We start from the raw sequence: 27,114 nt of genomic DNA on the forward strand, positions 1-27,114 counted from the left end.
TTCTTCAAGAAGTAGGTCTTTTATTTGCAAACAAAAAACCGTGACACTGAGAAAGCAGATTCTCGAATTCCCCCGAACCTCAGGGTCCGTGGATTTTTATCATGTTTCTGTTTGATTAATATAGTTGGACATGATAAGCTAAGTACCTCACTCTAGCCATACAATAAACCAGTGATGTTAGTTCCATTATCTCTTTAGTTGTACATTCTACTTAATGTTATTCTAATGTCACGGTTAGATATTTATTGCTAACTCTGCTACAGTGATCTTTGCATTCCAGACTAACCTGTCATGAGAGATATTTAGCTATTCCATCTGTCACAATAGTCTCCTGTCTCAAGCTGACTCTATTAACTATTAATTAGATATCTTAATGTCATGTCCCAAATACTTATTGTCCCAATCCTGTCATAATAACACTTAACAGAGAAACTTGCACTTGCAGAGAAACTTAACAGAGAAACTTAGTGGGCGGCACGGTAGCACAGTGGTTAGCACTGCTGCTTCACAGCGCCAGAGACCCGGGTTCAATTCCCGCCTCAGGCGACTCTCTGTGTGGAGTTTGCACATTCTCCCCGTGTCTGCGTGGGTTTCCTCCGGGTGCTCCGGTTTCCTCCCACAATCCAAAAAATGTGCAGGTTAGGTGAATTGGCCATGCTAAATTGCCCGTAGTGTTAGGTGAAGGGGTAAATGTAAGAGAATGGGTCTGGGTGGGTTACGCTTCGGCGGGTCGGTGTGGACTTGCTGGGCCGAAGGGCCTGTTTCCACACTGTAAGTAATCTAATCTAATCTAATCTTGCTTTATTACTTGTGTTATCTCATCTCTCCATAGTGACCTTTCAGTCTTAACCTTACTCTGCTAATTGGTGTAAGAAAATTCCACTATGCTTATCCTATCTTGCCTTCCACAGATTGCCAGTGGTCTTCATGCTTTAATCTTTCCCATGCTTTCATTGTTCTTTATTTTCCATAGTTGCAGGTTTCAGTTCATTAATATATAAACTCCAGAACTACTTTTAATTTACTTTCTCGAGATGGGTTAAGGTTTTATAAAAATAGGTGATATCTCAGCTCAGATACTGCACAAAAGGTGTGAGGTTCGAGTCTGTATCCCAATCTTGAATCAGACTGGTTCTATTAACCAAACTGGGAATTTATAAAATATTATATGGATTGACTACCTGCAGTTTGTGTGCTTTTTGAGCAAAATTGAATATATCTGCAAATGCAAATTCACTCCATAGACTTATGCATGCTAATGAAGTGTGTGCTTGATGAAGTACAAGCCTGTGAGACAGTGTGTGTGCGTGTCTGAGAGAGCAACAGATGAAGGCAAGGGGTTTTATTTTGCTAAAACAAGGAAGAGCAGGACTTGTGCAGTTAATGATAGGCTCCTGCGTCGTGTTGGAGAACAGAGACACTGGGTGGGGTAGGGTGGGGTGGGGTGGGGAAGAGTTCAGGTACATAAAGTTAAAAATCACACGACATCAGGTTATCATCCAACTGGTTTATTCGGAAGCACGAGCTTCTTTATTGGGTGAAAGAGCCAGTCAGGAGCCCTGGAGGACCAGAAGGTGACTAGTCCTCCAGCCAATCAGAGCCTTCCTATTGTCTGAATGCAGACGTTGGAAGCTGCTCCTGCTGCTCCCCCTCTCCCCCTCTCTCCATGAAGATTGAGTTTGCTCCAGACTGCAACCTCCTTATTCTGTCAACCATCTGAGAGTACGGCACTCTCCTCTCAACTCCTTTTCCATTTTTTTCATTCTGGGCTTCAATTTATGACTTGCAGCAAAAAAAGGAAAGGGAATGAATTCACGGAGTGGACAGAATCAGAAAAGGTTTGTTTATAAACAGAGTGGTTCATGTATGGAGTGAATGTAAAGAGGACGTGGTGGATGCACGCACAGATGCAACAGACATTTCCATAAGTACATGAACAGACACGGTGCGGATGGATATGGGCCAAAAACTGCCAAGTGGCACTAGTTTAGTTTGAGAACATAGTCAGCATGGAATAGTTGCGCTGAAGTGCTGTCTGATTGTAACTGTTCTGTCGTGGTCTTCAAACTATTTTCTTGCCTTCCACAACATTTAAAAGGCATCTGGAGGGGTACATGAATAGGAAGAGCTTAGAGGGATATGCGCCACATGTAGACAAATGAAACAAGACTAATTTAGGATATCTTGTTAGGCACAGATGAGTTGGGCTGAAGGGTCTGTTTCCATGTTGTAATTGTCTTCGGTGAATGCAGAAGTGTGGTTGGACTTTCAGAGTAGCTTTCCAAGATGTTGTGCCCTTAATGGGATTAAAAGAAGTTACAATGAAGTCTTTCGTTTGTGAGACAGCAACTGAGTGAGGGAGTACATCTGGGATTTTGGTAGAAAGCGGGAATTCATTGCACTGTGGGAATGAAGCCGTGCCCTATCCAGTCATTTCTGCTGGTGGATGAGACCAGGCCTCAAGTTGAGGGGGTGGGGGAGGGTAGATTTAGGACAGATGAGGAGGAACTGCTTTTCCCACACAGCAGTCAATCTATGGAATTCTCTGCCCAACGAAGAGAGGCAGCTTTATTAAGTACATTCAAGACACAGGTGGATGGGTTTTCATGGTCAGGGAATTAGGGTAATTAGGACAATGCAGGGAGGAGGAGCTGAATCGATGGATATATCTGCCATGATCTTAATGAATGGTGGAGCAGGCTGGACAGGCCAAATGGCCTACTCCTGCTTCTATTACTATGAAACTATAACCCTGTATTTCCCATGGCTAACCCATCTAACCTATGCATCCCTGGACATTCTGGGCAATTTAGCATGGCCAATCCAAATCGAGGCCAGTGAGCAATGTAGTGATGTGGAAAATGATCAGAGAACAATAGAAAGGGACAAGGAGAGTAAATGTACCAGCGATCAAAACTGGATTCTGAAGATCACAAAAATTGAAACTGGAAACGGCATGTCTGATGTGCATTGCATTGTAACAAAATTGACTGTACACATCGAAGAGAATAATTATGATCTGAGACTCCTTACAGAGGCATGGCTTCAGGATGACAAGGATTGGATCCTGAATCTAGAGGGAATAGTCATATGGCAAGCTCGGTAAAGGCAGAGGGTTGGCACTGCTAATCAAAGCACTGATCACAGGGTAGTCTGGCGTCAGCTTGGATTTCAGGTCTAGGGAGTATTCCTGAACAAAGAGACCTTGGAGTGCAGGTTCATAGCTCCATGAAAGTGGAGTCGCAGGTCAACAGGATAGTGAAGATGGCGTTTGGCATGCTTTCCTTTATTGGTCAGAGTATGGAGTACAGGAGTTGGGAGGTCATGTTGCGGCTGTACAGGACATTGGTTAGGCCACATTTGGAATACTGCATGCAGTTCTGGTCTCCTTCCTAACGGAAAGATGTTGTGAAACTTGAAAGGGTTCAGAAAAGATTTACAAGGATATTGCCAGGATTAGAGGATTTGAGCTATAGGGAGAAACTGAACATGTGGGGCTGTTTTCTCTGGAGCATCAGAGGCTGGGGGTTGACCTTATAGAGGTTTATAAAATCATGAGGGACATGGATAGGATAGATAGAAAAAGTATTTTCCCTGGGGTGGGGGAGTTCAGAACTAGAGGGCATAGGGTTGCGGTGAGAGGGGAAAGATATGAAAGAGACCTAAGGGGCAACGTTTTCACTCAGAGGGTGGAACGTGTATGGAATGAGCTGCCAGAGGAAGTGGTGGAGGTGGTACAATTGCAACATTTAAGAGGCAACTGGAGGGATATGGGCCAGGTGCTAGCAGGTGGGACTAGATTGGGTTGGGATATCTAGTTGGAGGAGAAAGTGAGGACTGCAGATGCTGGAGATCAGAGCTGAAAATGTGTTGCTGGAAAAGCGCAGCAGGTCAGGCAGCATCCAGGGAACAGGAGAATCGACGTTTCGGGCATAAGCCCTTCTTCAGAAATCCAAGAAGGGCTTATGCCCGAAACGTCGATTCTCCTGTTCCCTGGATGCTGCCTGACCTGCTGCGCTTTTCCAGCAACACATTTTCAGCTCAGTTGGGATATCTAGTTGGCATATAAGAGTTGGACCGAAGAGTCTGTTTCCGTGCTGACTCTATAACCAGTCTGACTGAAACTGGACGACAGACAGACTCTGACCTCACCTTTAATGCATTGTCTGAGCTGAGATGTCACCTTTTGTTATGAAAACCTTAGGCTATCATGAAGATGCTTGACAGGAAGTTCTGGAATTTACAGATTAATGATTACTGCAATCTATTCTAAAATATGAAAGACTTAACAATCCAGGATTGTTCAATATATCATTTCAGTGGCAGGACACTAATGTTTTTCATACATTCTGTGCCTTATGATCTTATTCTCCACAACCACCTGATGAAGAAGCAGTGCTCCGAATGCTAGTGTTTCCAAACAAACTGCTGGTGTTGTGTAATTTTTAACTTTGTCCAGGTTCAGGTAGATTGACAGTACGAAATTACGCAGAGTGCTCAGGGATGTGCAGGTTAGGTGCATTAATCAGGGGGTAAATGTTGAGCAGTAGGGGTCGGGGAATGGGTTTGGGTGGGTTACCCTTCGGAGGGTTGGTGTGGAGTCTTCTACACTGTGGGGATTCTCTGATGGGGAAGGGAGTTTTGCAAACTGTGCAAGGCAACTCCGGTGTAGTGTGGGAGCCTGCTGTTGGCCTTGCCCTGCCCCCTCTTGCTGCCTCCCTACTGTTGCAGCACAGTGTATGTGGAGCCGAAAACAGTTACACAGACTGGAAAGAGGAATTCACGGTAGGGAGGGGCTGTACACGTGTGTGTGCGCGACTGAAGGTTCGGCCATGGAGAAACCGTGGAAGTGTGGCGACTGCAGGAAAGGCTTCTGTGCCCAGTCTGTCCTGGAGACTATTCGGCACTGTCACACCAGGGAGAGGTCATTATACTGCCCCGAGTGCAGTAAGGGCTTCAGCAATTAGTGGGCGGCACGGTGGCACAGTGGTTAGCACTGCTGCCTCACAGCGCCAGAGACCCGGGTTCAATTCCCGCCTCAGGCGACTGACATTGTGGAGTTTGCACGTTCTCCCCGTGTCTGCGTGGGTTTCCTCCGGGTGCTCCGGTTTCCTCCCACCAGCCAAAGATGTGCAGGGTCAGGTGAATTGGCCATACTAAATTGCCTGTAGTGTTAGGTAAGGGGTAAATGTAGGGGTATGGGTGGGTTTCGCTTCGGCGGGTCGGTGTGGACTTGTTGGGCCGAAGGGCCTGTTTCCACACTGTAATCTAATCTAAAATCTAATCTAAAAATTCATCTCACCTGCTGACCCACGGGTGAGTCCACACGGGGGTGAGGCCCTTTAGCTGCCCTGAGTGTGGGAAGGGCTGTATGCAGGCCTTCGCCCTGCTGACAGGCCAGCGGGTCCACACAGGGAAGAGGCCCTTCAGCTGCCCCGAGTGCGGGAGTAGCTTCACCCACTCCTCCCCCCTGCGGAGGCGCCAGCGAGTTCAAGTGCCATCGCAGGGGGATTGAAGGAGCAACGGCTCAGTGCAATAATCAACTGGACTATCAACCCAGTTCTGGGGACTCACTGGTTTGAATCCCGTTAACAGATGGCGGATTTGGAATCTGGTCAGAAATCTGGAGTTCGGAATTTAACGGTGAAACCATTTTTCAGGGGGTGGGGGGAGGTGTGGTGGGAGGAGAAAACCTCCATCTGATTCACTCACTTCCTTTTTAGGGAAGGAAACTGTCATTGGAGGAAAAGGATTCACTCAGTCATCCCAACTGCATCCTTTACCCGGTCTGGCCTACACATGTCTCCAGACGCACAGCAGTGTTTTTGACTCTACACTGCCCCCCCCAACAGCAAATGCGCAAAGAGAAACTTACTTGGAGACATGTATGGGTTGAAATTGCCGAGTGAGGCAATATTTCCTACGGGTTGCGGCTGTACCAAGGATCACTATAAATGCCGGAGGAAACATCACAGAAGCGCTTCACAGGAGGCTCCCAAGCACTAAGGATGTCACCTAGACAGGGGACGAAACATCTGCAACACAAATTCCCAGCTCGGCGAACAGAACCACAACAAGTACCAAGGATCCAATTACAAAGGGACAACTCGGTGCTGACCAATAGTAAAGAAAGTGAGGTGGCGGGTATATATGCACTTTGACCCTGAGCTGTTAAAAAAAAATCAGCTACTCTTTCTCTGCCTTTTTGCTGGGGGAATCTGAAGCTGTAACAATGTTGGGTCACAATAAAGGTTACCTTAACGTACTGCCAGGCTCAGGCTCTCATTGAAAGCTATGAGCTCCAAGCTGTTTTTGTTTTAAAGCTGCTCATTCTTTCAGCCTCCTGCACGGAGTTTCCAATGTCATGTATCAGATGGAGCAGTGAATTAGTAGTTAAGATCATTAGAAATTGTACATTTTTCAGGAGTGCAGGTACTGCATCGTTTCCTCGGCAGATTACTGGCAGCACTGGGAGGTATGGGCTATGTTCGCTAGAAACGAGGTGGAGATGCGGGTATTGGACTAGGTTGGACAAAGTTTAAAAATCACGAAACCGGGTTATAGTCCAACAGGTTTATTTGGAAGCACTAGCTTTCCTTCATCGGGTAGCTGTGGTGCAGGATCATAAGACAGAGTTTATAGCAAAAGATCGAGTATCATGCAACTGACATGATGTATTGAACAAATGTAGATTGCTGTTAAGTCTTTCATCTTTTAGAATGGGTTGTAGGTTGTAGTTCATTAATGTGAACATCCCAGAGTTATTATTAAGTCATATTCTCAAGATCACTTAAGGTTCTTTTAAAACAGGTGACATCTCAGCCCAGAAAATGCATGAAAGGTGTGTCAGTATCCCAATCTTAAATCGGACTTGTTCTATTTCCAAAGTAGGAATTTATAAAATATTACATGGATTGACCAACTGCATATTGTGCATCTTTTGCGCAAAATTGCACATATAACTCTGCAAATGCAAATTCACCCCATCGTTATAGGTACGTGTGCGTGTGTGAGAGTGCATGTAAGAGAGTATGTGTGCACATGCTTGGTAAAGTGAGTGTGATGGAGTATAAGCCTGTGAGAGGGTGTGTGTGTTGGGGGGGAGCGGGGTGTACGTCTGAAAGACAGCATGTGTATGAGAGAGGTATAGATAAAAGTGAGGGGTTGCATTTTGCAAGGAATTAAGGAAGGGCAGGGCTTGTACAGAGGGATTTGGGGGGGGGGGTTCAGGTACATGCTTCATTGAAAGTTGCATCACTGGTTGGAAGGGTGGTTCAGAAGGCATTCAGCACACTTACCTTAATTGTTCACACCATTGAATAAAGGAGCTGGGACATCATTTAGATGTTGTACAAGATGTTGGTGAGGCCACTTGCAGAGTACTGAGAACGCTTCTGGTGGCCCTGTAATAGGAAGAATACTATTAGAGGGGGTTCGGTAAAGACTTACCAGGATGTTACCAAGACTGGAGGGTTTGAGTTAGAAAGAGAGGCTGAGACTCTTTTCACTGGAGCACAGGAGGTTGAGGGGTGACCTCATTGAATTTATAAAATCATGAGGGGTGTAGGTAAGATGAACATCAAAAATAGCAAGGGGTGCGCGCAGTTATGTCGAGCGAAGGTGGGGAGGAGGGTGGAGAAAATGTGACATTTGGACACTTTAAATCCGTCAGGAACAGTATCTCCATAGATCATACTGCGCATGTTCGCCGGTTCAGCAAAACTTTCGGAATAAGCACTGTCCTACTGACCTTAAGTTGGTCAGGAATCTTGCCCTTTATAACCCAAATAGAATATATCCTGGGCAGCAGCGAATTATCCTTATTGAAAACTTTAATTATATCTCCCATCGTCACTCCATCCGGCCCCGCAGCAGTTTTCACGTCCATCGCCTTAATGGCATGTTCGACTTCCTCCACCGCTACGGGACCGGTTAGAGCAACTATTTGGGACCCTTCCTCCTGACCCTTATATTTGGCAAACCCTCTTAGGTTATTCCTCTCATTTATATTCGTTAACCATTGTCTTCACTGTCTGCAGAAACGGCGCAAATCCTTCTTCAAATGGACTAATGGGAAGCCAGGGAGGACCGCAAGGAGCCTGGTCCTCCTGCCAATCAGAGCTCCCCAATTGTCTGAAAACGGAAGGTAGACCATGAGCTTCTGAAGCTGCTCCTCTCTCTCCGAATGAAGATCGAGCTTCATCTCGGACTACAACTTCCTTCCTCTATCCACCATCTGTGAGTACGGCACTCTCTTTTCTTAACCTCTTTTCCATTTCATTTTTTCATTCTGGAGTTCAATTGTTGACTTGCAGCAACTGAAAAGAAAGCGTGTGATTCCAGGGAGGGAACAGAGTCAGGAAACGTTGGTCCAGGTCTGAGTCTCAATTGGCAAACGCACGGCAAATGCAGTCCCACAGTGTGAAGTTATAGCCTCTTATGAAAAAATAACTGCTGAAAGGAGGTGCGTTGTTTAAATGGTGATATATTGGGATGTGGAGAAAGTGAGGACAGCAGATGCTGGAGATCAGAGTCGAAAAGTGTGGCACTGGAAAAGCACAGCAGGTCAGACAGCATCCGAGGAGCAGGAGAATCGACATTTCAGACATGAGCCCTTCATCAGGAATGCTGTGTGGATATACAAAGGGGCCTCAGTGTCCTTCCACACAATTCACTGCCAGTTGTCAAATGGGTGCAGCAAGCAATCAGCAAAGCAAGTGGTATATTAGCGAGAGTAATTGAGTTCAGAAGTCTTCCGGAAGTTAGGGGGTCATTGAATATATTCAAGGCTGAGTTCATCTGATTTTAGAACAACAATGAAGTGGATGTTAATGGGGGAAGGCAAGTAAAATGATTAAGACCAGTATAGAACAGTTATAGAGTCAGACAGCACAGAAACAGACCCTTCAGCCCAACTAGTCCATGCTGACTATATTCACAAATTAAACTAGTCCCACCTGCCTGTGTCTGGCCCATATTCCTCTGAACCTTTCCTGTTCATGCACTTATCCAAATGTCCTTTAAACGTTGTTACTCAACCTGCATCCACCATTTCCTCTGGACATTCATTCCACACAAACCACTCGCTGTTAATAAAAAGGTGCTCCTCATGTGTTTTTAAAATCTTTCTCCTCTCCCCTTAATTTGCTCTCTAATCTTGAAACGACACAGGCCGTTCACCTTATCTATGCCCCTCATGGTTTTGTCAACCTCTATAAAGAGAACAAAGAACCTTACAGCACAGGAACAGGCCTTTTAGCCCTCCAAGGCTATGCTGATCAAGATCCTCGATTTAAACCTGCTGCCTAATTTCTAAGGATCTGTATCCCTTTGCTCCCTGCCCATTCATATATCTGTCTAGATACATCTTAAATGATGAAATCGATCCCACCCCTACCACCTCCACTGGCGATGCATTTGAGGCACCCACCACCCTCTACGTAAAGAACTTTCCATGTTTATCTCCCTCAAACCTTTCCCCTCTTACTTTGAACTCGTGACCCCTAGTAATTAAGTCTCCCCCTCTGGGAAAAAGTATTCTTCCTATCTACCCCTGTCTACACCTCTCATGGTTTTATAGGCCTCAATCAAGTCCCCCCCCCCTCAACCTCTCCTCATAGCTAGCACTGTCCATAACAGGCAACATCCTGGTGAACCTCCTCTGCACCCTCTCCAAAGCATCCACATCCTTTTGGAAATCTGGCGACTGGAATTGTACGCAGTATTCCAAATGTGGCCGAACCAAAATCTTATAACTTTAACATGACCTGCCAACTCTTTTACTCAATCCGTCCGATGATGGAACGCGTGTTGTATGCTGCCTTGACCACTCTACTGACATGCGTTGCCACCTTCAGAGAACAATAGACCTGAACACCCAGACCTCTCTGTACATCAATTTCCCCCAAGACCTTTCCATTTACTGTATAGCTCGCTCTTGAATTGCATCTTCCAAAATGCATCACCTCACGTGTGTCTGGATTGAACTCCATCTGCCATTTCTCTTCCCAACTCTCCAATCTATATTCTACTGTATCATCTGACAGTCCCCTTCACTATCTGATATTCCATCAATCTGAGTACCATGTGCAAACTTGCTAATGAGGCACCCGATACCTTCACCTTTCAACCTCCTGTGCTCCAGTGAAAAAAGTCCCAGCCGACCCACCAATAGGTGTGAATTCTGTCTGGGTCCCAATGTCGCGTCAGCCTGACATTTTTGATAGAAAAGCTCTGCATTTAAATTACGTTCTTGAGAAAGTTACTGAAAACAAGTTCTGGGATTAACATACCAAAGAACAGAGCCCCATTCTAAAAGATGGAAGATTTAATCTAAATTGTTTAATGTATCACATCTCCATGAACTGGACTCCGTTGGCTATAAATTCTGTGATCATGACCTTCGTCTCCACAACCACCTGAAGGAGCAGCACTCTGAAAGTTAGTGCTTCCAAACAAACCATATTATGGCAGCAGCAGGAGATGTGGGCTGTATTCACTAGAAACAATTAAGCAGTTAGATACCACACGTTCAAGAGGGAAGGATGTATAACATGACCTTCCAACTCCTATACTCAATGCCCTGAACAATGAAGCAAACTAAATTCATTATTCTCTCCACGTGAGACTCCACTTTCAAGGAACTATGAACCTGCACTCCAAGGTTTCTTTATTCTGCAACACTCCCCTTAAATGTCAGTCCTTCCTGGATTGCTTGACCAAAATGTAAACCTCCGATTTCTCCAAATTAAACTCCAACTGCAACTCTTCGGCTCACCTACCGATCCCATAAATTCTAATTTATAGTGAACTCTCTTTCCTCTCTCATTCCCTCTAAGCTGAAAATCTCCACCCCACATTCACTCTCTCCATTTTCACTTTGCTAAAAGTGGAAGAAAGGGATTGAGAAACTGATCAACCATAATTGAATGGAATGAGCAGACCTGGTGGCCTAATTTCTTCCTTTGTCTTGTGGACTCTTGCTGTCGTGGACACTCCGTGAGAATTGGTAGCAGCATTGAACAGATCATGACAGGATATGGATCTATCTACATCTAGGTGGATAGGCTGGGACTTTTTCACCGGAGCATAGGAGGTGGAGAGGTGACCTTATCGAGGTTTATAAAATCATGAGGGGACTGAGGAGATGAACGATGGATGTCCTTCCCCGGGGTAGGGATTTCAAGGGAGCAAATTTTGAAGGTGAGAGGAGAAAGAGATTTTAAAAAGACTTGAAGGGCACAATTTTGTGTGGACTGAATGTCTAGAGGAAGTGGTGGATGCAGGTACAGTTACAATGTTTAAAAGACATTTGGATAAGTACATGATTAGGAAATGTTCAGAGGGATATGGGCCAAAACACAGGCAGGTGGGACTGGTTTAGTTTGAGAACAGTCAACATGGACTAGTTGGACTGAAGGGTCTGTTTCTGTGCTGTCTGACTCAAACTGTTCTATACTTGTCTTAAAACCATTTTCTTGCCATCCCCATAAACATCCACATAAAAATCAGATGAACTCAGCCTTGAATATATTCAATGACCCCCTGACTGTAGGAAGACATTCCCACTTCTGAACTCAATTCCTCTTGCTAACACGCCACTCGCCTTGCTCATTGCCTGCTGCACCTGTCTGACAACTGGCACAGAAGGACACTGATGCCCCTCTGAACATCCACGCGTCATTCCTGATGAAGGGCTTGTGCCCAAAACTTCGACTGTCCTACTGCTCGGATGCTGCTTGACCTGCTGTGCTTTTCCAGCACCACACTTTTTGACTCTAATCTCCAGTCCTCACTTTCTCCATATCCCAATATATCACCATTTAAACAATACACCTTTCTGTTTATTTTCACAGCAAAGGCTGTAACTTTACATTGGGGTACTGTATTTGCCATGTGTTTGCCAACTGTGGTCTTCCCTCCATCGGGGAGACTGGGTTTAAACTTGCATCACAGCCACGTCTGCAAAGGCCGACCGGACCTCCCAGTCACCACCCATTTTAATTCGCCTTCTCATTCCCTTTCTGACATGACCATCTTTAGCTTCCTCCATTGCCACAACGAACCAAACCGCAAATTGGAGGAACACCTCATCTTCTGCCTGAGCAGTCCACAGCCCGGAGGATTCAACATTGAATTTTCCAATTTCAAATAACCTGCCTACTCATCCCACAACTCCCTTCCCAGCCTGCCACCAACTAGATTCCTTCCTCCCATTCACCAACCAGGTCGTACACTCTACCTGTCTCCACCTATCCCCACTTCATCACCCTGCCCCCAGCACACCCTTGTTCTGCAGTTCTCCCTGTATCCACCCCCAGTCCTTAACAAGGGTTACACCCAAAATGTCGACTTCTCCACCTCCTGTTACTGCCTGGCTTGCTGCGTTCTTCCAATCTCCTGTCTGTCTATTTTGCCAATTGAGACACAGGCCTGGACCAACCTTTCCAGAGTCTGTCTCCTCCCTCGATTCACTCCCATTCCTTTCAGTTGCTCCAAGTCAATAAATGGAAAAGGGGGTGAGAAGAGAGTGCCATACTCACAGATATTGGACAGAGGAAGGAAGTTGCAGTCTGGGGTGAAGCTCTTCATTCAGAGAGAAGAGCAGGAGCTTCAGAAGCTCATGGTCCACCTTCCGCATTCACCGATAGGGGAGATCTGAACGTCAGGAGGACAAGTCTCCTTCCGGTCCTCCAGTGCTCCTTATTTGTCCATCAAAAGTAGGTCTCGCCCTTTATCTGCCGACAGCGAGGAACATGCCCAATGTTTTGGTGACGCCGGCAAACATGCGCCCTGTGTTTTGACACTGAGGAGTGTACACAATATGCTCTGTGGCGATGCTGGTGTTCTTGACAGATATTAGGTGTACAAATGCTAATCAGAACAAAAAGGGTAGAGCCATAATTCTCCCCCCCCCCCCCCCCCCATGTGGCTCGATGTTTTATAGCTTTTGCATTTGTCTGGTTGCTCAATGTTTTTATGTCTTTTCCCCAGTGTTGGGGTAAAATTCAGAACTAGAGGGCATAGATTTAGGGTGAAAGCAGGAAGATACAAAAGGTATTGAAGGGGCAACTTTTCCAATCAGAGCATGGGTTGGTGCATGTTTGGAATGATCCCCCTTTTCCATTTACGTTTCATTCTGGGGTTCAATTGTTGACTTGGAGCAACTGAAAAGAATGGGAGTGAATCCAGGGAGAAGACAGACGCTGAAAAAGTTGGACCATGCCTGTGTCTCAATTGGCAAAGTGGTGGAGGCTGGTGCAATTACAGCATTTAAAAGGCATCTGAATAGGAAGGATTTAGATGGATGTGAGCCACGTGCTGGCAAATGGGACTAGATTAATTTCGGATATCTGGTCAGCATGGATGGGGAGGTCCAAAAAGGTCTGTTTCTGTGCTGTACATCTCCGAATCTAAATAATAAAGAGTATACTTTCACAAATAACTAACTATATCCATGTTGACAAGGCTTAGTACACCACATACTTTACTAACCATTCTCAACAGGTCCTGCCCCTTCAATAACTGAGGAACATATACATGCTGGTGCATAATCTCCTTCACTAGTATTTACACACAAACCTCAGCAATTGCACAAGTAACAGCAAAGAGCAAACAGCACAAGGATTAAACAAACAGTGAGGGGCAAACAGCACAAGGATTGAACACACAGTGAGGGGTAAACAGCACAAGCGCCAGTAAAAGCAGATGGAAAGTGAGTGTAAAATGTCACTATGACAGGACAGGCCCCACATTCCTTCCCCTCCGTCCCCCCCACAACCTGCCTCACCTTTCACCTCCCGGGCCCAGTACCTTCCAGGTGGCCCCATAGTTGACACAGGGGCCGCCCCACGACCAGTAGAACTCCACCACCCAGGCGGCCGACGAGTTCCCAAGCAGGCCATTAACCCCATCCGCCTCCAGAATGCTCACCGGCTCCTGCCTGCTGTACAGCCGGCCGGTGTGGCCGTGACACAGCAGCTGCACCAGGAAGGCGGCGGTGCCCAGTGACGGGTGTCTGCCCCGGGCCGCGCGGCGCCATTTTCCTAACGGCCGCCGCTTCCCTGCTCGAGCGACTTCTCCTCCCAACCGCCTTCGCCCCCGCGTGACGTCTGCACGGGGGGATGGGCGGGGCCGGGGGAGCCTCACCGTCACCAAGCAACAGCACCTCGCGCTACAACTGCTCATTCACAAAAACAAACTCTCCTGTCTCGTTCTGCAGCTGCAGGGGGGACACTGCCACGTTTCCAGGAGCCCTGTCTACATTGGGAAAGCTCACGGCTCAATTTAAACAGATATTCCGATATCTAAAGGGGGAAATCTGCATTTTAAAGGGACGTGGACATTTTAACGGGCTATTTCTGCAAATAAACAGATTTAAATGGAGAAGATTATATTTCAAAGGGATATCTTAATATGTAAAGTGACGCAGTTATATCTAAATGATTCTACATTTTGAAGAGACGTTGCCCTATTTCTAAGCAGAAATATCCCTTTAAGAGACATATTCATATCTAAAGGAGTAAATATACATTATCGAGGGGCAAGATTGCGCTGAGAGGAACATAACACATTTAAAGGGCTGAGCTACATGTAAAGGGGCATTTTTATGTTTAAAAAGATACGTTGAAATCTGAAGAGACTTGTTCATAAAAAGAAGTCCATGGTAATATTTAGAAAGCATGACCATATTGGAAATAGTGCAGCCATTTTTCAAAAGGGGGTGGGGGTGGCCGTGAGATGGTTTAATTTTTAAGAAAATAAGCAAGTTGTTACGATTTGGAATGATCTTGAAGGGGTGATGGAACCAGTAAATGGCAAAGGTAATTGCAAAATTCTTGAAAATAAACCGATTCCAGATATATGTGGATGCAGGGAAATAATTCAAAAGAGCCATTGCAGAATTGATGGACCAAACAATCTCCTTCTGAGAGATCTAAATGGGAGCATCAATATTTAAGTAGAAATTCCTATTTTGTTCTCCTCCCAAAGTCTCTGTCTTGTCAGGGTACAGTGGAAGCCAGTACAATTTGTTACGCTACAGTAGACCTTGCAACTCAACCTCATCTTGTCCTCACCCAATATTCATATCTGTGTTCCTTGCAGTCAAATACTGGCTCTGCAAGTGATGCTCACATTCCATAAACAAACAAAACAGATCATGGTGCTGCCGTCACTGCATGTGTCGGAATTAAATGATCAGAAAAATTCTGACCTCACGCTACATACAGTTTGTGCACAGTGCCATTATTGCTATTTATTCTTATCATTTCAATTGATATTCAGTCTGCACCAAATTAAGAGCAGCCACAGTTTACATTTCACATTTCATTGGTAATTCTACATGTTGATGTTCGTATATGTATTTAATTTAATCATCAGATTGTTTCACAATTGAATGACGTTGCCCGACTGAAAACTCACATCTTCGCCAAATGCCAAAAATGTTTTAAGGCTATTTGGGCAATACCACTGATAAATAAAATATCAAAGAAACAAAGTTATAAAGAGAGACACATATCTTGTTTAACCAAATACAATGGCAGTGCAGAGAATTTCTGAAAAGTGCAATAAATATTTACGTTTTACCCCTTATTCAACTCATTCAAGAATTTCAAATTGAATTTGTGGTTATTCAACAGCAAATGGCAACATTTGTTTGTTAATAGATTCACCATAAATTGTGAAAGATCACTTTTATCAAAGTCACAATGTTTAATCCCAAACGGAGCAATTAAGTACAAAGTTACTTTCAACCATTTAATAAAACACTGCAAATTTTATTTCATATGAAAATACAATCATTTTATAATTTGGATAAGATCTTTACAAAGGAAATATACTAAACAAAATAGCTTCCGGGGTATCAATTTTGACAACAGTTATGCAGCTATTTTGCAATTGACCAACGAATTGAAATAATTTCAGAATAACTGAGCTGTTTCATTGTTATACATTGAAATATTTTAATACCAATGACGTGAAAAGTAAATCTTTACGGCAAAGAACCAAGTAAAGTTAAATAAAATACAAAAGCATCTTACAGAATTCACTCAAGTCATATCTGTTGAATCACAAAAAGATGATGCTCAATATACCAAATGATGGACAATCACTGGTAATGATGGAAAAACACTGTAAAGAAGGTAGATACCTCAATTATACCTTAAAAGAATATCTGCTCTGCCTTGGACAACAACAACTGAAAGTTTTTTCTGTCAGCTTGAAAACTGCAATAGCCAAGCTTTAGAAAATCCATCACTGAGCCCAATCTTGAATTAACCTTTTTTTTTCAGGAAATCCTTTTCAGATTTCAGGCGTCTCCAGCTACAATTAGCATGAAGGAATGGTTAAGCACAGTGGGGAAAGGCTGAGTAATAGCATATCTTGGCTATCACCCAAGTACTCTGCGAAGAAAAAAATTCATCTGGATAGGGACATGAATAGGAAGGATTCAGAGGGATATGGGCCAAATGCTGGCAAATGGGTCACTAGATTAATTTAGGATATCTGGCTGGCCTGAACTGAAGGGTTTGTTTCTGTGTGCTCATTACAGACGCCCCTCTTCTGGGATCCCCATACCAGCTGTTATTTTCATGAAATAATCTGACAATTGTGGACTTCCATCAACCTCTTTCATCCGGAGAAATTTCCTCTCTCTGCAAAGTGTGGTTCACGTTGGCAAGTTCAATCCTCCTCCAGTCCTCAAGAATACAATCTATAATGCGGAACGTTCTCAATACCTGTTTAAAGTTCAGTGAGGAAAACTATTTTCAGTGCAACTGTTAACAGAATTCCTCAGAAATGTTTTTGGCAAATGCACTGCTCCCACGAGAGCTCGTCGGCCCACAATTCAAATGCTTTTAACAGCCCGTTTGTATTTTTATTTCCCTGCCTTCCCAGGATACAGAATTTCTTTAACCAGAAATTGTTTGCCCCGAAAAAAAATCCAGCAGGAAGATGATTATGGAGCTCTCAATAAAAATGCCTCATACGGGTCAACCAAGGTTAGAAATGAAAGAACATCTCTATTCAAAGTTCCTGTTCATTTGCCCTTTCAAAATTCCTTGAATTTAAGGTGTTCCATTGTAGCATTTAATTATGATCCATTATAAGCAGTATCCAGTCTCATCTGAGTGCAGAGCCGACTCAACAAGCAAAATAACTTTTCGTCTGTTCTTTAGATGTGACATCCTCTCCCTCTCTCTGTTGATGCAACAGGATTACCAGAGCTGGAAGTACCACTCTCGGAATACAATTGCTGTTCGACAGTTTGTTTCTGCTGCTTGACATAAGATTTAAAAGCTGCTAGCCTGATCTCGCACAGAATACAAACTGTTCACCCGTGCCTGCGCAGAGGAGAAATTTCACTTGGAATAGATCACAAAATAAGAACTATTACCGGTCCCACAACTCATGTGTTTTCCCATGGATAAAGTTAAAAATCACACACCACCAGGTTATAATCCAGCAGGTTTGTTTGGAAGCATTAGCTTTCGGAGCACTGCTCCTTCATCAGGTGGTTGTGGAGAATGAGAGCACGATGACAATTTATATCCAATGGAATCCAGTGTCATGGAAATGTGACTCAAACAATTTTAGATTAAATCCTTCATCTTTTAGAATAGGTTTCTGCTCTTTGGTTTGTTAATCCCAGAACTACTTTTTTGTTACCTTCTCAAGAATGTCATTCAAATGCAGAGCTTGTCTAACAATAATTGAGAATTCTGTCTGTGCCCGAATGTGGAGTCAGACGAACATTTTTCTTAGAGAAAAACTCTACATTTAAATTACATTTTTGAGAAGGTAATTTACAGATTAGGGTGTAGAGGTTAGGGTGGATAGGCTGTCCTAAATTACCCATAGTGACCAGGGATGTGGAACTTAGGGTGGATTGGCCATGGGAAATACGGAGTAAGGGGGTGGGTATGGGTGGGATGCTCTTCAGAGGGCCAGTGTGGAATAGATGGGCTGAATGGCCTGTTTCCACATTGTCAGGATTCTATGACTCCCACCACAAAGGAGCATTTTATCGGCATCTATCCTGTCAAGCCCCTTTTAAGAATTCTACTGGTTTCAATAAGATCACTTCTGGTTCAGAGAGGTATACTGCACAGAAACAGACCCTTCGGTCTAACTCATCCATGGCAACCAGAGTTCCCAAACTAAGTTAGTCCCACTTGCCTGCGTTTGGCCCATATCCCTCTAAACCTTTCTATTCATGTACCCATCCAAATGTTATTTAAACTTTTTAAATATACCTGCATCTACCACATCCTCAGCAAGTTAATTCCCCACACAAATCACCCTGCCAAAACCTTGACCCTCAGGTTCCTTTTAAATCTCTCTCCTCTCACTTTAAAGAAGTATGCCCCCGAGTCTTGAGCTCCCCTACGCTAAGGAAGAGCCTCCACTCCTCATGATTTTATCAATCTCAATAATGTCACCCCCCAACCTCCTGTGCTCCAGTTAAAAAAGTCCCAGCCTCTCATTATAACTCAAACCCTCCAGTCCTGGCAACATCCTGGTAAATCTTATTCTTCCTATTACAGGGCCACCAGAACCATACTCAGTACTCTGAAAGTGGCCTCACCAACATCCCTGTACAACCTCAACATGATGCCCCAACCCCTATACGCAGTGGGGGGAACAATGAAGGCAAGTATGCTTAATGCCTTCTTGACCACCCTGTCTAGCAGCGATGCAACTTTCAAAGAACTGTGTACCTGAACCCCACCATGTCTCTCTTTTACAGCATGACACAGGGCCCTACCATTAACTGTACAAGTCCCGCCCTTCCTTGTTTTAGCAAAACGCAAGCCCTCACTTTTATTCATACCTCACTCATACACACGTGTTCTCTCAGACACCTACACATACGCCCCCCCCCAACAGACTCTCAGGCATATGCGCCATCACACTCTCACTTTACCAAGCATGCATACACTCTTACGTGCACTCTCAAGCACAAACTCACATCCACAGATCACCTCTTGGGCAAATTTGTATTGGCAGAATTATGTTTGCAGATACATTCAATTTAGCTCAAAAAGTGCACAGTCTGTAGGCAGTCAATCCATATAATATTTTATAAATTCCTACTTTGGAAATAGAACCAGTTTGATTCAAAATTGGGACATTGACAGACTTGAACCTCACACCTTTATCGAGGCTGAGTTGTCACTTTTTTTTTAAAAAAAGCTTAAGTCATCTTGAGTACGTGAATTATAAGATGTTCTGGGATTTACATGTTAATGAACTGAAACCTGCAACACATTCTAAAAGGTGAAAGACTTAACAGCAATCTTGGTTCGTTCAATACACCCTATCAGTTGCATGACACTGTGATCTTCTGCTATAAAATCTGAATCTAATGATCATGCGCCACAGCTACCCGATGAAGGAGCAGTGCTCTGAAAGCTAGTGCTTCCAAATAAACCTGTTGGACTATAACCTGGTGTTGTGTGATTTTTAACTTCATCCAGGCCAGTCCACCACCGGCTCCTCCACATCATTTCTAGTGAACACAGCCACACCTCCCGATGCTGCCAGTAAACTTTACGACGCCGATGAAATGACACACTCTGCACTCCTGGAAAAATTTACAATTTCTAACAAAACAGGCTGCTCATTCACCACTCCACCTGATACACGACATTGGAAGCTTAGTGCAGGAGGCTGAAAGAAATGAGCAGCTTTAAAACAAAAACCTCTTGGAGCTCAAAGCTTTCAATAAGAGTCTGAGCCAAGGGGTAAATTCAGGTAACCTTTATTGAGATCCAACTTTGTTACAGCTTCAAACCCCCTCAGCAAAAAGGCAGAGAAAACGTAGCTGCTTTTTAAACAGCTCAAGGTCAAAACGCACACGCTACCCCACCACCCCCCAACCCACCTCACTTTTTTTACTATTGGTCACCACCAAGTTATCCCTTTGTAATTGGATCCTTGGTACAGCCTTAACTCGGAGGAAGTATTGCCTCACTCTGCAATTTCAACCCATACCCCGTATCGCACCATCTGCTGCAGTGGGATTCAAACCCGGGAGCCCCCGGAACTGGGTTGACAGTCCAGTCGATAACGGCACTCAGCCGTCGCTCCTTCAATCCCCCTGCGATGGTATGTGAACTCGCTGGTGCCTCCGGAGGTTGGTAGAGCGTGTGTAGCCCTTCCCGCACAGGGGGCAGCTGAAGGGCCTCTCCCCCGTGTGTCCCCGCAGATGGGTCAGCAAATTGGAGGCCTGGGTAAATCTCTTCCTGCACTCGGAACAGCTGAAGGGCCTCGCCCCCGTGTGGACCCGCTGGTGTTTCAGCCTGTTGGAGGAATTGCTGAAGGCCTTCCCACACTCGGGGCAGCTGAAGGGCCTCTCTCCCGTGTGGATCCGCCGGTGGGTTAGCAGGACAGAGGCCTGGGTAAGAGAATTCCCACACTCGGCGCAGCTGAAGGGCCTCTCCCCCGTGTGGATCCGCTGGTGGGTTAGCAGAGTGGAGGAAGTGCTGAAGCCCTTCCCGCAGACGGGACAGGGGAACGGGCTTTCCCCAGTGTGACTGCGCTGATGAGTCTCCAGGACACTCGGGACACGGAAGCTTTTCCTGCAGTCGCCACACTTCCATGGTTTCTCCACGGGGCTGGATTCCTCTGGTTTCTCCATGACGGAGCTTCAGTTACACACAAATACGTGTGGAGCCCCTCCCCACCGTGAATTCCTCTTCCCAGGCCGTACAACTGTTTCAGGCTCCACACTCAGAGCGCAGCAACAGTAGGGTCTCTCATCCAATCCCACTGATGCTGAAAACGTACTAAACAGGAACCAAAAAGCTTTGCTCCTTCTCACAGAATCATGGTTGAAAACCGTTGCAGTCCTGATAGATTGAGTGACTGTCAGACATTGACGTCAAAGTGAGAACTGCAGACGCTGGACAGTCAGAGTCGAAAAGTGTGGCACTGGAAAAGCACAACAGGTCAGGCAGCATCCGAGGAGCAGGAGAGTCAACGTTTCGGGCATAAGCCCTTCATCTGTTGATTTTGAAGCTTCAGATCTTCAAATACACTGTTAAAAACAAATTACAAAGGTCATCACTGTCAGTGCAGGGTAGAAATTCAGAACAAGCAATTCTACTTTGTGGAATATTCCTTTCTTTTGTTGTTCCACAAAATTGAAAGCACCATCTCTCCCTCTCCTCTACTAATTCTCCTGAAGGTGCTGATTCAGGACCTTACAAGGGCAGAAAAGCAAAAACATCAAGACAGACATCTCTCTGAATTTTGGATAACTCCACCTGAAAGTTAATATCTTTCCTAACACTGGGATACTGCTGAGAGTGAGCAGGTCTGATTTTGTAAAGCAAAAGAAAAGTGTGTTTGCAAAAATCCCTTCCCTTCAGAGAATCCCCACAGTGTGGAAGCAGGCCACTCGGCCCAACAAGTCCAAACCGATCCTCTGAAGGGTAACCCACCCACAGCCATTCCCTTACCCCTATTGCTCTACATTTAACCCTGACTAATACACCTAACCTGCACATCCCTGGGCACCGTGGGTAATTTAGCATGGTCAATCCACCCGCATCTGGTCAAAGTTGAAAAAACACACACCACCAGGTTATAGTCCAACACATTTATTTGGAAGGACTAGCTTTCGGAGCACTGATCCTTCATCAGGTGGTTGCGGAAAATAAAATCATAAGACACATAGAAAAAAAAAGTGTCCTGCCACTGAAATGATATATTGAACAAACCTGGATTGTTAAGTCTTTCATCTTCTAGAATGGGTTGCAGCCATCATTAACATGTAAATCCCAGAACTTCCTGCAAGGCACCTTATCAAGATAACAAGGTTTTATAACAAGAGGTGACATCTCAGCTCAGACAATGCATTAAAGGTGTGAGGTCAGAGTCTGTCTGTACCCCAATCTTGAGTCAGACTGGTTCTATTTCCAAACAGGAATTTACAATATATTACATGGATTGACTGCCTGCAGATTGTGTATTTTTTGAGCAAAATAGAATGTATCTGCAAATATCATTCTGCAAATATAAATTCACCCCCATGGACTTGTATGTGCGTGTGTGCATGAGAGAGAAAAACTCTATTTCCGTGCTGTACATCACTGCCAATTTGATAACAGATGCTTTAGTCCTGTTGATGTAACTATTGTTGTAAATCAGAGCTGCATACTAACAGTTCGATGTAAGAGAGAAAGAATTCCTCAAGTAGGGCACCACACGAATCCTGGGAGAGCCCCATTTCTGGTTTACTTTCTAATGAATAAACATTAAACACGAGCACCAATTTGTTTCTAATGTTGTTTCATTTTTCTTGTTTGATTCCCTGCTGTGACTACACAGTCCCTGGATGGTTGACAGGCTGGGAGATTGTGGGTTGGGTGTTGATTGACTGAATTTTTTATTGTCCCAGAAGGTGTAAAAGGCGGGGAGGGGGGGGGGGGGGAAGGGGTCAAAACTTCAACAGAAATCCAGCAGAGCTGAGAACAGACAGACGTCCACATGCCTTTTAAATGTTGTAATTGTGTCAATCTCCACCACTTCCTCTGGCAGTTCGTGCCATACATGCACCACCCTCTGTGTGAAAAGGTTGCCCCTCAGACCCCTGTTAAATCATTCTGCTCTCACCTCAAACATATGCCTTCTAGTTTTCTTGAACTCCCCTATCCTGGGGGAAAAGACCTTAGGTTTTCCCTCCTCACCATGCCCATTACAAAGGCCTATATGTTTACCCCTCAGCCTCTGATGCTCCATGGAAAATGTCCCTGGACTATTCAGCCTCTCCCTATAGCTTATATCTTTTCTGACCCCTTTCAAAGTTTCATAACATCGTTCCTGCAGCAGGGAGATCAGGACTGAATGCAGTATTCCAAAATTGGCTTAACCAACATCCTGGACAGCCACAACATGACCTCCCAACTCATCTACTCAATGCTCTGACCAACAAAGGCTATCCTGTCTACCTGAGAACTATGGAACCTGCACTCCAAGGACTCTTTGTTCTGCAACATTCCCCTTAACTGTGTCAGTCCTGCCTGGATTGCTTGACCAAAATGCAACAACTCACATTTCTCCAAATTAAATTCCATTTACCACTCTTTGGCCCATCCGATCAATTCTAATTTATAGCGAACTCACTTTTCTCTCTCATTCCCTAGAAGCTGAAAATCTCCATCCCACACACACTCCCTCCATTCTCACTTTGCTGACCCTAATCCCTGCTGTACCTCATCCTGAAGGGTCTGGTTCATGCTGATTAACAGGCCCGCACTCGGGGGGGGGGGGGGGGGGGGGGGGGGGTGGGTGTAATCTTGAACAGCCCGGACAGAGTGGACGTTGCGAAGATGGTTCCATTGGTAGGACAGACTCGGGCCAGAGGGCACAGCCTTAGAGTAAAGGGAAGACCTTTTAGAACGGACAAACTTCTTCAGCCAGAGAGCGGTGAATCTGTGGAATCTATTTCCACAGAAGGCTGTGGAGGCCAGGTCACTGAGGATATTTAAAACTGAGACAGATAGGTTCTTGAGTATCAAGGGGATCGAGGGTTACAGGGAGAATGGGGTTGAGAAACCTAGCAGCCACGATTGAATGGGGTGATTAGACCTGATGGGCTGAATGGCCTAATTTCTGCTCCTATGACTTAGGGCCTCTTGCTGTCCTGGACAGAGTGAGAGAGTTGGGAGCAGGACTAGGCCATTCGGTCTTTCGAGTCTGCACCAGCATTGAACAATTCATAACTGGATATGATTATACCTACATCTAGGTGGATAGGCTGGGACTTTCTTCACTGGAACACATGAGGTTGACAGGTGACCTTAAAAGAGGTTCATAAAATCATGAGTAGGGTAGATGAGGTGAACCCCAGGTGTCCTTTTCCTAGGATGGGGATTTCAAGATTAGAGAGCAAATGAGGAAGATGAGTGGAGAAAGATTTTCAAAAAACTGGAGTAGCACCTTTTCTTTTGAGAGTAGTTTGTGCATGGAATCAATGTCCAGACACGGTGGTGGATGCAGGTACAGTTACAATGTTTAAAAGACATTTGGATAAGTACATGAATAGGAAAGGTTCAGAGGGATATGGGCCAAACACACACAGGTGGGACTAGTTTTGTTTGTGAACACAGTCAGCATGGTGTAGTTGGACTGAAGGGTCTGTTTCTGTGTTGTCTGACTCTGGAACTGTTCTAAACTGGTCTTAAAACCATTTTCTTGCCTTCCTCCATAAACGCCCACTTCTTTCTTGTTCAAACATCAGATTAACTCAGCCTTGAATTTATTAAATGATACCCTAACTGCAGGAAGACATCCCCACTTCTGAACTCAATTCCTCTTGCTAACACGCCACTCGCCTTGCTCATTGCCTGCTGCACCTGTCTGACAACTGGCACAGAAGGACGCTGATGCCCCTCTGAACATCCATGCATCATTCCTGAAGGGCTCATGCCCGAAACTTCGACTGTCCTACTGCTCGGATGCTGCTTGACCTGCTGTGCTTTTCATTGCCAGACTTTCCGACTCTGATCTCCAGTTCTCACTTTCTCCACATCCCAATATATCACCATTTAAACACCACACCTTTTCTGCTTTTTCCCCCCAAAGCAAAGGCTATAACTTCATATTATGGTACTGCACTTGCCATGTGTTTGCCAACTGTAGTCTTCTCTACATCGGGGAGACCGAGTGTAAACTTGGGAAATGGTTCGCTGAGCATCACAGCTGGGTCTGCAGAGGCCGACTGGACCTCCCAGTCACCATCCATTTTAATTTCCTTTCCCACGCCCTTTCTGACATGACCATCTTAGGCCTTCACCATTACCACAATGAAGCAAACCGCAAATTGGAGGAACACCTCCTCATCTTCTGCCTGGGTAGCCTACAGCTCAGAGGACTCAACATTGAGTTCTCCAATTTCAAGTAACCTCCCTTCCTGTCCCAGCTCCTCCCCCTCCCTGCCAACCAGATTCCTTCCTCCCATTGATCAACCAGGTCCTACCCTCTACCTGTCTTCACCTATCCCCACGTCACTAATGTTGGGGTCAAGGGCTCTCCGCAGCACCCCCTTGGGGAGAGCCCTTGACCCCAATGTTAAAAATAAGTGGAAAACGGTGGTGGGAAAAGAGAGTGCCGCACTCACAGAAGTTGGACAGAGGAAAGAAGTTGCAGTCCGGCGTGAAGGTGAATCTTCATTCAGAGGCAGAGAATCAGCAGCAGGTCCTGAAATTCATGGTGCACCTTCCGCATTCAGACAACATGGGGGCTCTGATTGGCAGGAGTACCGGTCTTCTTCCGGTCCTCCTTGGCATTCTATTGGTTCGTCAAAGTAGGTCGCGCGCCTTTTCGGCGGACAGCAAAGAACATGCGCTGTGATTTGCTGACACCGGCAAATATGCGATGCGCCTTACTGACACCGATGAGCATGCGCAGTATGCTCTGGGGAGATGCCGTTATTACTGACAGCTTTTAAGGGTCCAAATGCAAATCGAAAAAAAAAGGGTAGAATCACATTTTTTCCTGTGGCTTAAGATTTTATTCCTTTTGCATTGTCTGGCTATTCAACTTTTTTATGCCTTTTCCCCAGGGTAGTGGGAGCGAGTCCAGAACTTGAGGGCATAGATTTAGGATGAGTGGGAAAAGATTTATTAGGGAGCTAAGGGGCAACTTTTTAAACAGAGGGTGGTGTGTGTTTGGAATGAGGATTCCTGAAGAAGGGCTTATGCCCGAAACGTCGATTCTCCTGTTCCTTTGATGCTGCCTGACCTGCTGCGCTTTTCCAGCAACACATTTTTAAGCTCTGATCTCCAGCATATGAAAAGGAAGGGTTTAGAAGGATATGGGCCAAATGCTTGCAAATGGGTCACTAGATTAAATTAGGATATCTGGTCAGCCTGGACTGAAAGTCTTTGTGTACGTGCTCGACAACTCTATTTCTACATAGTTGGAACCAATTTCACGAGACTACGTATAGGCCATTCAACCCTTATAGGGGCTGTAGCCTAACTGCGCAGACTTCAATGAAAGTTTCAGAAAGATTTCAGCAGCTCTTTTTAAAAAAAGTAGTACGTGCTTTCAGATGTTTCTGAAAATGGTTTTAAATCACACAACACCAGGTTATAGTCCATGGGAGAATGGACGGGGGCACAGTGGGTGGCGGGGAGAATGGACAGGGGGCACTGAGGCTGTCTGGAGGAATGGACAGGGGGCGCTCTGGGTGGCAGGGGGAATGGATGGGGGACTTGTGGTTGGCGGGGTGAATGGATGGGGTGAAGCTATGGATGATGGGGGGAATGGACAGGGGGTACTATGGGTGGCGGTGTGGGTTTGACAGCCGGTGCTGTGGGTGGCGAGGGGGACTGGGCAGGGCGTGCAGTGTGTGGCGGGGAGAATGGATAGGGGTACTGTGGATTGGGGGGGGGAGGGGGGGGGGGGGGAAGAGAAGGAGTGGACGGGGCACTGTGGGTGGCCGGTGTGGAATGCACAAGGAGCACTGCGGGTGGCCAGAGGAAATTGACAACAGACACTGTAGGTGGTGGGGGGGGGGTGGGGGGAGAGAATGGATAGGGGGTTCTGTGGCTGGTTGGAGGAATGGACAGGGGCTGATGTGGGTGATGGAGGGGATGGACAAGGGGTGCTGTTGGTGTCGGGGGGCACTGTGGGTGGTGGGGGGAATGGACAGGGGGCAAACTGCATGGTCAGGGGGCACTGTGGGTGGCCGGAGGAAATGGACAAGAGACACTGAGGGTCGCAGGAGGAATTGGACAGGGGGCATTTAGGCTGGTTGGAGGAATGGACAGGGGCTGATGGAGGAGATTGGACAGGAGAAAAAAAGAGAATGTTGGGGGGGTAGGGAGAGAGAGAGTGAAAGAGAGAGAGAAAATGGACAGGGGGCAGAGGGTGTGGGGTAGAGAAAGACTGGCGGAACAGGGACAGAATGTGATGGGGGCCGGGGGAGAGAATGGGGGGATAGTGTGTTGTGGAGGAGTGAGTGAGAATGGAGTGGGGTCCAGAGTATGAGCAGAGACCGAATGGGGGACTGCAGAGTGTGGGGAGAGAGAGAGAATGGATGGGGGCAATTGGTGGGAAGAGAAAGGACAAGAAGCAGAAGGTGGGGGGGGGGTG

The 27,114-nt window shown here is 45.7% G+C and overlaps 2 protein-coding genes and 1 long non-coding RNA gene across 8 annotated transcripts in view; 2 read left to right on the forward strand and 1 right to left on the reverse strand.

Annotated features, from left to right (window-relative positions):
* On the reverse strand, positions 1-26,013 carry LOC148143987 (uncharacterized). 3 transcript variants are annotated; one of them, XR_015751363.1, is made up of 3 exons: positions 25,133-26,013; positions 7,299-7,403; positions 1-2,296 (listed from the first exon to the last, which is right to left on the reverse strand). It is a non-coding gene; the product is annotated as an uncharacterized LOC148143987 (long non-coding RNA). The 3 variants fall into 3 exon arrangements; XR_015751362.1 differs by lacking the exon at positions 25,133-26,013 and adding an exon at positions 13,933-14,064; XR_015751361.1 differs by lacking the exon at positions 25,133-26,013 and adding an exon at positions 13,790-13,901.
* The window catches only part of LOC148143985 (uncharacterized), a 143,320-nt gene that overhangs the window by 13,730 nt on the left and 102,476 nt on the right, over positions 1-27,114 (forward strand). The window lies entirely within an intron of this gene.
* The window catches only part of LOC148143986 (uncharacterized), an 81,522-nt gene that overhangs the window by 3,665 nt on the left and 50,743 nt on the right, over positions 1-27,114 (forward strand). The window contains exons 2-3 of one of the 4 annotated variants that reach the window (XR_015751358.1): positions 8,040-8,238; positions 16,556-17,822. The gene's annotated coding sequence lies outside the window, so the exon portion shown is untranslated. Of the gene's footprint in view, positions 1-8,039; positions 8,239-16,555; positions 17,823-27,114 lie in introns of those variants that run through there. The other 3 variants (XR_015751359.1, XR_015751360.1, XM_087974547.1) reach the window with 3 other exon arrangements.

This window comes from Chiloscyllium plagiosum, unplaced genomic scaffold, assembly GCF_037043375.1.
Source record: "Chiloscyllium plagiosum isolate Xiang-an unplaced genomic scaffold, Cpla_swu_hap1 HiC_scaffold_27, whole genome shotgun sequence".
NCBI classification, from domain to species: Eukaryota; Metazoa; Chordata; class Chondrichthyes; order Orectolobiformes; family Hemiscylliidae; genus Chiloscyllium; species Chiloscyllium plagiosum.